Source organism: Schistocerca americana, chromosome 7 (genome assembly GCF_021461395.2).
Source record: "Schistocerca americana isolate TAMUIC-IGC-003095 chromosome 7, iqSchAmer2.1, whole genome shotgun sequence".
In the NCBI taxonomy this organism is placed as follows: domain Eukaryota; kingdom Metazoa; phylum Arthropoda; class Insecta; order Orthoptera; family Acrididae; genus Schistocerca; species Schistocerca americana.
Genome location: NC_060125.1, coordinates 191,587,998 through 191,605,211, shown reverse-complemented (window position 1 = coordinate 191,605,211; position 17,214 = coordinate 191,587,998).

Here is a 17,214-nt window from a genome sequence, read left to right as displayed (position 1 = left end):
ACATGCCTACTTTGTGTACCATGTGTGTGGCAACCACAAGGAACCCTAGCTAATATGGTATTTGCTTATACAACTTTACACATCGGTACCATATTTCTCTAACACACAAATTACACAGCTATCTGATCATTTAACTGAGAGAGACAAACATTTATTTTACTATATCAGTGATAGATGTTTACGTAATTACACAGTTGGATAACTTCACACTTATGAAACTGTATTTTGTCTGTACTTTGTAAACTGTTCATATTTTTTTTTGGAACCATTGTGATACTATGAGAGCTTTGAATGATGTATTTGGTAAAGGGATTATGATTTTTAAAGTACGTTTGAGGCAGCTGACACTTTTGACATGAGCAGAGAATTATTTTAGGCTTAGAAATTATTGGAGGAAGTTACGACAATTTTGAGATTTGACTGAGGTGTTATGATGTTATTATTACGACGACGATGTGTATTATGTTGTTGAGGAATGTTTATTATGCTACGTATTTCTCATGATGAAATATTGAAGAAGTGTCGACGAATATGTTTATGTATAATGAGGTAAGGAATAATGAGTAGTGTTTAGGGACTCTGATTTGTGGAAAAGGTTGTTGGAAACCAAGAATCGTACTTTAAGAGTTATGAAATGTGCGTAAATGCGTGAATGTATTACAATGCAGACGAAAATTTTTTTTTGGACACTGTTATATCAATAGCATTTTGTTTCTACAGATTTGTAACGCAAATTCTTGACCTGTGAAATATCTTTATATGCGACTGTCTCTGTAGCGGAAACGGCTGTCGTAAATATTTCCGTAAGAAAGTTAACGGACCACCTACACATAATGCGTCGTGGGCACCCAGCTGTGTCAGACGCCTGGAGAAAAAGCCATTAGCGCGTGCCTTTCAGAGCACAGGAAAACACCTGGAGAACAAGCCATTAGGGTGTGCCTTTCATCGCTAATGCGACACCCTCGTTACTTGAAAACATATGATTACTCGCACTTTGTGCTAATTGCTGAAATGCTTATGAATTGATGGGAAATATTCGTACATCTGCACACCTGATTATGACAAGTGTCTTTCTATGAGAGTTGAGAGCTATTGACTTACGAAATGCCACATGACTATTGAATGATGTTTTTATGCTTTGGTTTGTGTAATAGCTTATTTCATTTGACATCTGTTTTCCAGCTGTGTTGCAGCATTGGTTTCATAAAATAAAATTAAATGCATTTGCTAATGTGAACACTTTCTGTCAACAGATCTATTAAATAATTATTTTATGACCCACATTCTTCGATAAAGGAGCTCTTGGAAAGGAAAGAACAATAAGAAGGGACTAGTAACAGTACCAGGACACATAATTTTCTTTTCAAGTACTTGGTAACTTTTTGGTAAAATAACTTCTTGTGGTGCACCACTTTAATTACATAGACATTAAGATGATACATTTCCCTTATCTGCATTGTTGTTTAGTGTAATATTTTTTCTGCTTGCGCTATGTCATGTTTAGGTATAAGTTGCTGCTGTTTGCCAGGCATAGTGTTATTGAATTTGACTTTTGCTCATTTATGCTGCTAGCTTTGCCAATTTGCATTTTTTGCATTGCTGTTTGTGTTGATTTGTTATGTGATGCTGCATTGCCTCGTCCCTTAGTTTAGCATCTGAGCTCAGTAGATTTAAGTTAGCTTAAGAGGGGCTAGCCTCTAAGAGAATGAGTTGCGATGAATTGGAAGAAATGCATTGAGAAAACAGGTTTAGGTAGGATTTTCTTGGAAATAAATGTTGAGGTAAGAAATGTGTGAACATATAAATACAGAAAGCATGCTTAGATAGAATTTTTTTGGTGGAAACAAAGGATGAAATAAGAGGAAAGATATATGAAGTTTTGGGTTGGACTGCAGTACCAAATGTTACACTGAAAACGAACCCTGTCCTTTCCTATTGGTGTTATCCCACTATGTGTTTGTGTACCCTTGAGTATTTGTTTTCTTCCTGTCTCTGTGTACTGTTTCATAGAATTTTTTTCTCTTCTAATACTAAGCTATATTCACTATGAGGAGGAATACTGTTATCCTCAAATATAAGTTGCATTAATAATATGTTATTTTCTTTGTAAAGTTGTTTACAATTCTGTTCTGTTTCAATGTTCATGTGTGAAATTAATGTTTCGAAAACTATTCTCATTATTTTATGTATGTACTTATGTCACTATTTTTGTAACACTCATGTATATGTTTATTTCTATTCTTTTGTAAAGCCTGTACTACAAATGTTATCTGTATTATTATGTTTTTAATGATGTATTTTGTATCTTTGTTATTGTATTCTTATGTTATAAAATTGTAATTGTCACCAGTTCATGATATTATTAACTTGTTAGTTACATTTCACTGCACACGGTTCTGTTGGTCATCGTATATGGACAATATGTGAGAATTAGGGACTGTTAGTGTTTGCACGTGTGTTAATAATTCTGCAAGGGACTGGATAACAGCATTGCTGGTTCTAAGGACAATTCCAAAAACTTTGTGAGTGCACAAGTGGTGGTTTATGGACTTGCTATATTATCCGCAAGACTCTTCAATGGTGATTGTGCACCTGCACAGTCACAACAGATGGCTGCTGGCTATCTCTACAAGGACTACAGTGGGTCTGCATCTTTGATGACTCACCAGTACCATTATCTCTACAAGGACTACAGTGGGTCTACATCTTTGATGATCCATCAATACCATTATCTCTACAAGGACTACAGTGGGTCTGCTCTGTGATGACCTACCTACCAATACTCTTCAAAATTTCGACTGACTCGGCTGTGGGTTTGCTCCATTGTGGCCCATTACCTGTCAGCATGTCAAGAGCCAGCACTGTCTTTCCGTTGGAAGGACAACACTACTTCTTCAAGACTGCATGGAAATCCACTACTTCTGTGTGCAATTTCTTTTACTAATGAGACTTTGTGAAAAAAAAACCTGTGATTACCGTAATGAATGATCAGGACTGTCTTTATAAACTGTGAGAAAATTTTAGCTTTTGACCAACATTGTATCAATAAGTGTGTGCATTTGATTTCTTTGTTATTGTAATTATGAAAAATTTTATCAAATCATTATTGGCCACTGCCCAAAAAAAATTTTTTAAAATTTTTTGTGGGGAGCATGGGGGCTATGTAAGTAGGCTGTTTATGTTTTCTTATTGGCAACGTTACGTAGCGCTCAATATGAAAATCACTGGCTGTGCTGTGTGCAGTCTGTGGCTAGTTTGCATTGTTGTCTGCCATTGTAGTGTTGGGCAGCGGCAGCTGGCTGTGAACAGCGCGTAGCGTTGCGCAGTTGGAGGTGAGCCGCCAGCAGTGGTGGATGTGGGGAGAGAGATGGCGGAGATTTGTAATTTGTCATGAACTGATATATATATTATGACTTGTGATGATATCAAGGTAAATACATTGTTTGTTCTCTATTAATATCTTTCATTTGCTAACTATCCCTATCAGTAGTTAGTGCCTTCCATAGTTTGAATCTTTTATTTAGCTGGCAGTAGTGGCGCTCGCTGTATTGCAGTAGCTTGAGCAGCGAAGATTTTTGTGAGGTAAGTGATTTGTGAAAGGTATAGTTAAATGTTAGTCAGGGCCATTGTTTTGTAGGGAATTTTGAAAGTCAGATTGCGTTGCGCTAAAAATATTGTGTGTCAGGTTAAGCACAGTCGTGTAAAATTGTTGAGAGGGGACGTTTCATATAAGTGCCAAAAACATGGCTGCTAGTAGTAGTAACGTGTGGCGATCTGTACAAATCCCAGAATGATGTAGATAACTACGACTCAGATAAAGATCCCGAATATATTCCTGACAAATGGCCATAAAACTTATTTGAGGGTTGAATAACACTTTGGCGGTTTTTTGTTCTACTGATTTTTATTTGTATGAACTAGTTTTCGGCTTATTAGGCCATCTTCAGATAACTAAGAGTAGTTATCTGAGAATGGCCTAATAAGCCGAAAACTAGTTCATACAAATAAAAATCAGTAGAACAAAACAGCGCCTAAGTGTTATTCAACCCTCAATATGGAATTGTTCGATCGAGAAGCGACGGAAGAATCCATAAATAAGATTAAACTTTTTGCTGAAGGCAAAAGTGAATAATTATTTAACCAATCAAACAATGTTGTGTCTTATACCAATGTGGAAACGAATTTATGCTTCAAATGGCTCTGAGCACTATGGGACTTAACGTCTGAGGTCATCAGTCCCCTAGAACTTAGAACTACTTAAACCTAACTAACCTAAGGACATCACACACATCCATGCCCGAGGCAGGATTCGAACCTGAGACCGTAACGGTCGCGTGGTTTCAGACAGTAGCGCCTAGAACCGCTCGGCCACTCCGGATGGCTACAACCGAGGTGTTCAATACAAAGAAGAGGAAGTAATTTACTATGATTTATATATTAAGGCAGCCAGAACTAGGTTATCTAGAAAAAGTATCATACTAACTAAAATGATAGTGATGACAACATCGATATTTCGGCCGCCAGGATCGTTGCTCTTACAAGTGTCTATTTACCGCGGTAGACCGATGGGGAAACGTTGATGACCTAAATGGAACTTTATATCTGCCGCCTTTGTAGAGTTCCATTTTTTTCTCATTGTTTATGGTAATCGGCCGCCGCGTATTTTACGATTAAGACGAGAAAGCAGTTCCAACTAGGTCGCAAAACGCCTCCCCCGAAAATTATACAGATATACGTATATTATTTTATATTCAGTACATTATGCAAGCGGCAAATCCTAATTAGGGAGTGGTTCAAAAGTTTTAATTTCAGTGCCAGAAACAGTATAATTGAATTAGTCCACAGTCGTTTAAAACTTTAAATTGGCTGCAGTCCAACTGGGCGCAGCGCATGTGCCCGTCCGCGATGACCTTTCCGTGTGGATCTGCAAAGCTGTCAATATTAGGACAGGTAAATATGTTTACTTCAAAAACAGAATTCGCAAAAAAAAAATTACCAGTGTGATTGCACACTGCAGTGTTTCTGGAAATACGTGGGGATTGTCTACCTGCTCACAGTACATGGAAATGATCGTATGGCTCTGTTGGCCGGGAGGCCCCATTCGGGGGAGTTCCGCCGCTGTATTGCAAGTCCTCTTTAGTTGACGCCACATCGGCGACTTGCGAGTCAATGATGATGAAGGACACACAACACCCAGTCCCCTGCCGGGAATCGAACCGGGCTCCCTGCGTGGTAGGCGGTAACGCTGCGGAGGCGGATGCTCACAGTACAGAAGTGCTGAGAAGGAGTAAGGTTCTAGTGGAACTGCTCCAATGAACACATATGTTGAGGACTCTGGTTTCATTTGCAATATTTCGACGACTAACCCACTGTCATCGACATATTTTCCAATCGATATCCACAGAAAAGCATGTTGTCCGGACTCCAATGAGACTTCCATATTCATCGAGCGTTAGCTAGTCAAGAGTAACTAGCAGTCCGTTTTTTTTTTTTTTTTTTTTTTTTTTTTTGTTTGTTCGATTATTCTCTACTCAAGAGCTGAGGTCGGATTGTTGTAGAACGCTTTCCAGCATGAATGGTAATATCACACTCAAAAGTATCCGAATGACCTGAGTTGCCTTACGCCTGATTTCAATGCACATAATATAACTTTCATTCCGGTACTCTACACCGTTTATGCAACAGTCGTATAACTACGCAGAATGGTTACCACAAGAGACACCTCGCGAAACTGTTCTGAGTGTCTATCAGTCCAGGTACAAATTAATATCATGACACCGCAAACGCCAAGAAACATGTTATTAGAAATTAGACAGTCCTAAACGACTGAAACTCAAATTTACTTCAATAGGCGACATTTCAAAAATGTTACCCTCTCATTAGTCTCTGACATAACTAATACACGTAACTGTACCATATCAATCATTCAGTAATCCATAGACAAAACTGCATTTTTTTGTGAATTAAAGACTTTGCAAGAAAACTGGGCGTTCAAATTTGTATGATAATCCGAATTATTCTTACTCCCTAAAACGTTTACCATCTACTGTTACATGTAGTTTGTTTGACGAATGGATTTGCATAAACTGGTTACAGAGATAACCAGTTAGAAAAATCACGATTAACGGCTCAGCTATTTTATGGAAACCTCAACATCAGTAGCGTATCACTAATAATTTCACAGGGAGTAATGATGGCACTTGGATCTATGTGCAGCTCGAAATACACCTGCCGTCACTGTTATCTAGCACAAGCGCCTGTTAATATGTAATCGGTTGATGAGTAGCTAGTAGACCACGAGTTTGAACCTTAAATGACAAATTTAAATGTTTCGTTCTATATATGGATTTAAGAAGACGAAGTAAATATTTCTGATTTCCAATCAAGAACAACTGCCAAGATGAGAAACATAGAAGCAGATATCCTCGGCGTAACGAAGCGGCTTAAATCACTTAATAAACGCAAGGCCTCCGGTCCAGATTGTATACCAGTCAGGTTCCTCTCAGAGTATGCTGTTAAAATAGCTCCATATTTAGCAGTTACATACAACCACTCGCTCACAGAAAGATCCATACCTTAAAACTGGAAAATTGTTCAAGTCACACCAATACCCAAAAAGGGAAGTAGGGGTAATCCGCTGAATTACAGGCCTATATCACTAACGTCGATTAGCAGTAGGGTTTTGGAACAAATACTGTATTCGAACATTATGAAGTATCTCGAAGAAAACGCTTTAGTGACACATAGTCAGCACAGTTTCAGAAAATATCGTTCTTGTGAAACACAACTAGCTCTTTATATTCATTAAGTAATAAGGGCTATCGACAGGGGATGTCAAGTTGATTCCATATTTTTAGATTTCCAGAAGGCTGTCGACACCGTTCCTCGCAAGCGTCTTCTAACCAAACTGCGAGCCTACGGTGTATCGCCTCAGTTGTGCGACTGGATTCGTGATTTCCTGTCAGAAAGGTCACAGTTTGTGGTAATAGACGGAAAGTCATCGAGTAAAATAGAAGTAATAAAGTGTTATAGGCCCATTGTTCCTGATCTATATTAACGACATAGAAACAACTTGAGTAGCCGTCTTAGATTGTTTGCAGATGAGGCTGTCATTTACCTTCTTGTAAAGTCATCAGATGATCAAAACGACTTGCAAAATGATTTAGATAAAGTATCTGTATGGTGCGACAAGTGGCAATTGATCCTGAATAAGTAAAAGTGTGAAGTTATTCACATCAATACTAAAAAAAAAATCAGCTAAATTTCGATTAAGCGATAAGTCACACAAATCTGAAGGCTGTAAATTCAACTAAATACTTAGGGATTACAATTACAAATAACCTGAATTGGAACGATCACATAGATAATACTGTGGGTAGAGCAAACCAAAGATTGCGATTCATTGGCAGAACTCGTAGAAGGTGCAACAGGTCTACTGAAGAGACTGCTTACACTACGCTTGTTTGCCCTATCCTGGAGTACTGCTGTGCGTAGTGGGATCCGCATCAGATGGGACTGACGGATGACATCGAAAAAGTACAAAGAAGGGCAGCTCGCTATGTATTATCGCGAAATAAGGGAGACATGATACGTGAATTGGAGTGGCAATCATTAAAACAAAAGCGTTTTTCGTTGCGACGGGATCTTCTCATGAAATTTCAATCATCAGTTTTCTCCTCCGATTGCGAAAACATTCTGTTGGCATCCACCTACATAGGGAGAAATGATCATCACGATAAAATAAGAGAAATCAGGGCTCGCACAGAAAAATTTAAGTGCTCGTTTTTCCCGCGTGCCGTTCGAGAGTGGAACGGTAGAGAGACAGCATGAAGGTGGTTCATTGAAGCCTCTGCCAGGCACTTTACTGTGAATAGCAGAGTAATCACGTAGATGTAGATGTGAAATCCAGCACCTGCAGCCAGTGCCAACAAAGCAAAGCTTTCGTGCCTGACTGAGACTCGAAAACATCTCGCTCGTGATTGCCGACTTGGCATAAACAGAGCTGGAATGCATAATTGGCATAAACAGAGCTGGAATGCATAATTTTTGGCCAGCATCAGCCAGCAAGTCTCATCTTGTAATAACCCGGCGAAAATTTTTGTACTGGCTTGGGACTCCCTATCCAGCAACAGCTATCTCTGTTAATTGTTCGAGCGTAACGACAAGCACTGGCACGAAGATCAAGAACGATACGGTAGAGAGGACTGTGAGATGACGTCAGCCAATATCACCCTGACTAGGACGTCCCCACGACAGGAACGGTCTCTACACGTCGAGAGTAGAAGCGACGGACCGCATTGCCTCGGCCGCACTGGAAGAGAGTCGCATTGGTAGAGCCGCACTAGAAGAGCCGTGACTTGTGATCCGTATCAATTACTTGCATGGACATTTTATATAGCGAAGGAAATTGATTACTTGCATGTCAATTGCTTCAAAGTTAAGTATTGTCAATTCAGTTACTGTAACGAGCTCCAGTAATATGATTTGCTTGTATGTTGTCGAGCTATTCGAGAAAACAGCTTCCTAGGCACCCTATAAGAGACGAGTGGGCAGGATCCCACATTAACTAACAACGAAAAATGTTAATTATGGTTTCGTTGACAAGTAACGAAGTATGCGCATGTCTAAACTTGACATGACGTAAAGCTTTGTGTTGCACGAAGATTCGCAACCAGAATCTAACAGGATTGTTGAATGAACACAGTCAAATGTTAGATACCGAATTTTTTCCATTAGTAGTGAAATGTTTGGACTTCAGGATCCGAATCCGGCACCCTTCATCGTTATTTTCTAGCAGCGAGTAAGCGTCAAATATCAGTTTCTTTCTCACCAGTAGGGAGTAGGATGGAGGTTCGAACTAGAAATAATGTATTGGCAAGTGAATAAGATAGCCAAGCAATTGCAATAAATAGTGGTTTTCAATTAACCTTAACCATGGTTACCCTTGGGTAACAGAACAGATACTGAATTTAATTGATGAAAGGAGAAAATACAAAAATGCGGTAAGTGAAACAGGCAGAAAAGAATACAAACGTCTCAAAAATGAGATCGACAGGAAGTGCAAAATGGCTAAGCAGGGATGGCAAGAGCACAAATGTAAGGATGTAGAGGCTTATCTCACGAGGGGTAAGATACATACTGCTTAAAGGAAAATTAAAGAGACCTTTGGAGAAAAGAGAACCACTTGTATGAATATCAAGAGCTCAGATGGAAACCCAGTTCTAAGCAAAGAAAGGAAAGAAGAAAGGTGGAAGGAGTATGTAGAGGGTCTATACAGGGGCGATGTTCTTGAGGACAATATTATGGAAATGGAAGAGGATGTAGATGAAGATGAAATGGGAGATATGATACTGCGTTAAGAGTTTGACAGAGCACTGAAAGACCTAAGTCGAAAGAAGGCCTCGGGAGTAGACAACATTCCATTAGAACTACTGACAGTCTTGGGAGAGCCAGCGCTGACAAAACTCTACCATCTGGTGAGCAGATGTATGAGACAGCCGAAATTCCCTCAGACTTCAAGAAGAATATAATAATTCCAATCCCAAAGAAAGCAGGTGTTGACAGATATGAAACTTACCGAACTATCAGTTTAATAAGCCACGGCTGCAAAATACTAACACGAATTCTTTACAGACGAATGGAAAAACTGGTAGAAGCCAACCTCGGGGAAGATCAGTTTGGATTCTGTAGAAATGTTGGAACACATGAGGCGATACTGACCCTACGACTTATCTTAGAAGAAAGATTAAGGAAAGGCAAACCTACGTTTCTAGCATTTGTAGACTTAGAGAAAGCTTTTGATAATGTTGACTGGAATACTCTCTTTCAAATTCTGAAGGTGGCAGGGGTAAAATACAGGGAGCGAAAGGCTATTTACAATTTGTACAGAAAGCAGATGGCAGTTATAAGAGTCGACGGACAGGAAAGGGAAGCAGTGGTTGGGAAGGGAATGAGACAGGGTTGTAGCCTGTCCCCTATGCTATTCAATCTGTACATTGAGCAAGCAGTAAAGGAAACAACAGAAAAATTCGGAGTAGGTATTAAAATCGATGGAGAAGAGATAAAAACTTTGAGGTTCGCCGATGACATTGTAATTCTGTCAGAAACAGCAAAGGACTTGGAAGAGCAGTTGAACGGAATGGACAGTGTCTTGAAAGGAGGGTATAAGATGAACATCAACAAAAGCAAAACAACGATAATGGAATGTAGTCGAATTAAGTCGGGTGATGCTGAGGGAATTAGATTAGGAAATGAGACACTTAAAGCAGTAAAGGAGTTTTGCTATTTGGGGAGCAAAATAACTGATGATGGTCGAAGTAGAGAGGATATAAAATGTCGACTGGCAATGGCAAGGAAAGCGTTTCTGAAGAAGAGAAATTTGTTAACATCGAGTATTGATTTAAGTGTTAGGAAGTCGTTTCTGAAAGTATTTGTATGGAGTGTAGCCATGTATGGAAATGAAACGAGGACGATAAATAGTTTAGACAAGAAGAGAACAGAAGCTTTCGGAATGTGGTGCTACAGAAGAATACTGAAAATTAGATGGGTAAATCACATAACTAATGAGGAGGTATTGAATAGAATTGGGGAGAAGAGGAGTTTGTGGCACAACTTGACTAGAAGAAGGGATCGGTTGGTAGGACATGTTCTGAGGCATCAAGGGATCACCAATTTAGTACTGGAGGGCAGTGTGGATTGTAAAATCATAGAGGGAGACCAAGAGATGAATACACTAAGCAGATTCAGAAGGATGTAGGCTGCAGTAGGTACTGGGAGATGAAGAAGCTTGCACAGGATACCGTAGCATGGGGAGCTGCATCAAACCAGTCTCAGGAGTGAAGACCACAACAACATTAACCATGGTTTCAACGGGTTTAAACCAGTCTTCTTCAGAAGGACAAGAAACTTGCATACAGCGCGACAACACAAATTAAATTCAAAACATCATGGGCCAATATTGCATGTCATACAGAAACTACTACATAAAACATCTCGCAAACAATGTAATATACCAACATTGGAATTGTAGTACTTGCAAACTTCACATTATCAAACAGTCAGTTTGTAAAGTGATGTAACATCTCTACATCAACTGTCTCGGCAACGATCTTTACATCCATTTATAGAAGTGAAAGCCCACATCAATAAAACCAATCACATAACATGCCAGACCATGTTAAGAGCCACACGCCGACTGAGAGAGAGTGGAAAGCATGGATACCAGAAAACAAGTCCTACCTACCTCTGCGCAAACATCCAGTTTCATTCCCTTTTTCAAGTGCACAAGCTTTTAATCAGTCATGTTGATTAGTTATGCTTTAAGACAGCGTATGCCATAAAGACAACCTTTGGATTATTGCAATTCACGTTTTGTAAAAACTAATATCTTGTTACGCTCGGTTTGAAAATGATTTTGTTCTGAATGAGCCATTCAGTTACGTCCTTTTTGCAAATTGTAGTAGTGTTGTTTTTTTTTGTCTGAGCAGTATGATACACTGCTTTATCAATAACAACAGTACTGCCAGCTAGGCTGTTGAGAATCAGTTTCTCTTCTAACCATCTGTGATAATTATCCTCATTCATATCATCTTGATAAGCATGGGATTTAGATTCCGAATAATAAATTAACTCTGCTTACTCTATGAAACCTGTTCCTCCTCCAACATTGAGAACAGCTCTTTGGCCTGCACTGCTGTCAATTACACCGGAAACTTATTCACGCTGCCAATACGTTTTCGTGGTATAATGCATATGCACCTACGTTTCGGCCGTGAATACCACGAGTTTATTGGCCCCTTCTGATTGCTTTCCCTCTGGAAATTTATCTCGGTTTTTGAAAATATAAGCAGCTTCGCAACGTTGGATTTACTTCTTCTGCTGGTAATACTAAATGGTTCAAATGGCTCTGAGCACTATGGGACTTAACGTCTGAGGTCATCAGTCCCCTAGAACTTAGAACTACTTAAACCTAACTAACCTAAGGACATCACACACATCCATGCCCGAGGCAGGATTCGAACCTGCCACCGTAGCAGTCGCGCGGTTCCGGACTGAAGCGCCTAGAACCGCTCGGCCACCGCGGCCGGCACTGCGGGTAATACTCAAAAAATTTTCACTGAAAAGTATGTTTATCGAAGTCACCTTAGAAAACTAACTTTCTTGGACGCCTTTCTTTTCTAAGACTTTTAACATTTTTCTCGATTTCTTTCGCTTTCTTGAAGTGTTTCAAAACCTCTTTTGCTGTTCTTTTTGACGGATCTGTCGCTTTTGCCGCCCGCAAGATCGCTTTCTCTAGGGGTGTGAATTCTCATTCTGCTTTTTTTCCTCCTGCAATATTTTTCAACACTGAATATAAGCTTTTTTTCACGTGAATGTTTCCACTTTCGCGACGTCTTCCTCTATTTTCCACTCTCGGGGGTTTTCATGATTATGCATAACACCTAACTGCACAAGTGACGACACTCCATGAAAACATGCTGAACCACTTGGTAGTATACATTGAGGCGACAAAAGGCATGGGACAGCGATATCCATACATACATTTACGGTAGTATCGCGTACACGAAGTATAAAAGGGCAATGCATTGGCGGAGCTGTTACTGATACTGACGTGCTTCATCTAAAAAGGTTTCCGACGCGATTATGGCCGGATGACGGGGTATAAATATCTTCTGAACGCGGAATGGTAGTTGGAGCTACATGTCTGGGAATTCCAACTCGGAAGTCGTTAAGGAACTCAATATTCCGAGATCCACAGCGTCAAGAGTGTGCTGTGAATACCAAATTTCAGACATGACCTCTCGCCACGGATTCGGGACCTACCATCAGCATGACGAAGTGGGTTTGGGGATTCATCAGACCATGCAATGCTCTGCTGCTGCGCCGACGTCCAATGCCGATGGTCACGTGCCCATTTCAGTCGTACTTACCGATGTCGTGATGTTAATTTTGGCACATGGATGGGTCGTCTGTTGTGGAGGTCCATTGTTAGGAGTCTTCGGTGCACAGTGTTTACAAACACACTTGTACTCTCCCGAGCAGTCTGTTGTTAGTTCTGTAACAGTTCACCCCCGGGCCTGTTTCAACAATCTGCGCAGCTTACGACGTACCACATCTGTAACAAGGGCTGGGCGCCCAACACCACGACGTCTGGACGCGACTTCAGCTTGGTTTCGCCACTTGTTGAAGACAATCACCGCACCACTCCTCGAACACTCGACAGGTCGTGCAATTTCTGAAATGTTCGTACAGAGCCTCTGGGCCATGAAAATGTGCCCTCCGTCAAACTCAGATAGATCACGCACCTTCCCCGTTTACACACGGACAGCACGCTCAGTGTTGTGTTCTGACTAGCAGTCATTCTCCGCCAGGTGAATGAACACAATGATACAAAAAACTATGATGAACTAGAACAAACGTTTAGAGTCAGTTTCTGATAACAAGAACGGAGAAGCTTTTCTGATCAGAGTGGATTTTTTTTTTTTTTTTTTTTTGGTGACTGGTTTGATGCAATCCGCCACGAATTCCTCTCTGTGCCAAACTCTTCATCTCAGAGCAGCACTTGCAACCTACGTCTTCAATTATTTGCTGGATGTATTAAAATCTCTGTTTCCCCTATGGTTTTTCCCCTTTACAATTCCCTCTATCGTACCATGGAAGTCATTCCTTGATGTCTTAACAGATGTCCTATCATCCTGCCCCTTCTCTTTGTCAGTGTTGTCCACATATTATTTTCCTCTCCGATTCTGAGCAGAACCTCCTCATCCTTTACCTTATCAGTGCACCTAATTTTCAGCATTCTTCAGCATTCAAATACTTCGATTCTCTTCTGTTCCGGTTTTCCCACTGTCCATGTTACACCACCATACAATGCAGTACTCCAAACGTACATTCTCAGGAATTTCTTCCTCAAATTAAGGCCTATATTTGATACCAGTAGACTTTTCTTGGCCAGGAATGCCCTTTTTGCCAGTGCTAGGCTGCTTTTCATGTCCTTGCTTCGTCCGTCATTGGTTATTTTGCTGCCCAAATAGTAGAATTCCTTAACTTCATCTACTTCGTCCGGATGTTAAGTTTCTCGCTGTTCTCATTTCTGCTACTTCCCATTACTTTCGCCCTCCTCCGATTTATTCTCAATCCATATTCTGTACTCATTAGACTGTTCATTCCATTCAGCAGATCACGTATTCTCCTTCACTTTCACTCAGGATAGCAATGTCATCAGCGAATCGTATGATTGATATTCTTTCACCCTGAATTTTAATTGCACTCTTGAACCCTTCTTCTATTTCCGTCATTTCTTCTTCGATGTACAGATTGAACAGTAGATGCGAAAGACTACATCCCTCTCTTACTCCTTTTTTAATCCGAGCACTTCGTTCTTGATCGTACATCCTTATTATTCCCTCTTGGCTCTTAGACACATTGTATATTACCCTTCTCTCTCTTCAACTATCACCCTATTTTTCTCAGAATTTCGAACATCTTGCACCATTTTATATTGTTGAGTGCTTTTCCCAGGTCCAAAAATCCTATGAATGTGTCTTAATTTTTCTTTAGTCTTGCTTCTATTGTCAGCGGCAAGTCAAACTGATCGTCATCTAACATGGTCTGAATTTTCTTTTCGATTCTTCTGTATATTATTCGTGCCAGCAACTGGGATGCGTGAGCTGTTAAGCTGATTGTGCGTTAATTCTCACACTTGTCAGTTCTTGCAGTCTGCGGAATTGCGTGGATGATATGATGGTATGTCGCGAAACCCATACATTCTACCCACCAACGTGAATAGTCGTTTTGTTGCCACTTCCCGAAATGATTACAGAAATTCTGATGGAATGTTATCAATCTCTTCTGCCTTCTTTGATCTTAAGTCTTCCAAAGTCTCTTAAATTCTGATTCTAGTGCTGTATCCCCTATCTCTTCCAAATAGACTCTTATTTCTTCTTCTATCACATCAGACAAATCTTCCACCTCACAGAGGCCTTCAGTGTACTCTTTCCACCTATCCGCTATCTCCTCTGCGTTTAACAGTGGAATTCCTGTCACGCTCTTAACGTTACCAGCCTTGCTTTTAATTTCTCCGAAGTTTCTTTTGACTTTTCTATATGCTGACTCAGTCCTTCCGACAGTCATTTCTTTTTCGATTTCTTCACATTTTTCATGCAGCTGACTTAGCTTTCCTCCACTTTCTATTTATTTCATTTCTCAGCGAATTGTATTTCTGTATTACTGAATGTCTCGGAACGTTTTTGTACTTCCTCCTTTCTTCAATGAACTCAAGTATTTATGCTGTTATCCATGGTTTCTTCGCAGTTACCTTCTTTGTACCTATGTTTTTCTTTCGAAATTCTGTGCTTGCCCTTTTTAGAGATGCCCACTCCTCTTCAACTGCGCTGCTTACTGAGCTATTCCTTATGGCTGTATCTATAGTCTTAGAGAACTTGAAGCGTATCTCGTGGTTCCTTAGTACCTCCATATCCCATTTCTTTGCATAGTGAGTCTTCCTAATGTCTTAAACTTCAGCCAACTCTTCATCACTACCAGATTGTGATCCGAGTCTATATCTGCTCCTGGGTACAATCCAGCATCTGATTTCGGAATCTCTGTCTGACCATGATGTAATCCAGCTGAAATCTTCCCGTATCACCCTGCCTTTTCCAAGTACACCTCCTCCTCTAGTGCTTCTCGAACTGGATATTCGCTATTGCTAGCTGAAATTTATTACAGAAATCAATTAGTCTTTCTCCTCTCTCATTCCTTGACCCAAGCCCATATTCTCCTGTAACCTTTTCATCTAATCCTTCCGCTACATCTGTATTCCAGTCCCCCATAACTATTAGTTTTTTATATCCGTTTTTAATACTATATTACCCTTACAGGATCGTCACATACTTTCTCTATCTCTTCGTCTTCAGCTTCCGACATCGGCATGTATACCTGAATTATCGCTGTCGGTCTTGGTTTGCTCTCGATTCTGATAAGAACAACCCTGTCCCTGAACTGTTCACAGTAATACACTCTCTGCACTACCTTCCTATTCATAACGAATCCTACTCCCGTTATACCATTTTCTGCTGCTGTTGATATTATCCTATACTCATCTGACCATAAATCCTTGTCTTCTTTCCGTTTCACCTCACAGACCGCTACTATGTCCAGATTCAGCCTTTGCATTTCTCCTTTCAGAGTTTCTAGTTCCGTACCACTTTAAATCTTCTGTCATTCCGTGTCCCGACTCGTAGAACGTTATCCTTCCGTTGCTTATTCAATCTTTTTCTCATGGTCACCTCCCCCTTGGCAGTCGCCTCCCGGAGATTCGAATAGGGACTATTCCGGAATCTTTTGCCAATGGAGCGTGGAACTGAGAACACAAAAAGTTGACTAACGTTTCAGATATATTGACCTTAAGCAAAACTGTAATTAAGTTTTGAAACCATGTTGTTGTTGTTGTGGTCTTCAGTCCTGAGACTGGTTTGATGCAGCTCTCCATGCCACTCTATCCTGTGCAAGCTTTTTCATCTCCCAGTACCTACTGCAACCTACATCCTTCTGAATCTGCTTAGTGTATTCATCTCTTGGTCTCCCTCTACGATTTTTACCCTCCACGCTGCCCTCCAATACTAAATTGGTGATCCCTTGATGCCTCAGAACATGTCCTACCAACCGATCCCTTCTTCTGGTCAAGTTGTGCCACAAACTTCTCTTCTCCCCAATCCTATTCAATACTTCCTCATTAGTTATGTGATCTACCCATCTAATCTTCAGCATTCTTCTGTAGCACCACATTTCGAAAGCTTCTATTCTCTTCTTGTCCAAACTATTTATCGTCCATGTTTCACTTCCATACATGGCTACACTCCATACGAATACTTTCAGAAATGACTTCCTGACACTTAAATCAATACTGGATGTTAACAAATTTCTCTTCTTCAGAAACGCTTTCCTTGCCATTGCCAGCCTACATTTTATATCCTCTCTACTTCTACCATCATCAGTTATTTTGCTCCACAAATAGCAAAACTCCTTTACTACTTTAAGTGCCTCATTTCCTAATCTAATTCCCTCAGCATCACCCGACTTAATTCGACTACATTCCATTATCGTTGTTTTGCTTTTGTTGATGTTCATCTTATATCCTCCTTTCAAGACACTGTCCATTCCATTCAATTGCTCTTCCAAGTCCTTTGCTGTCTCTGACAGAATTACAATGTCATC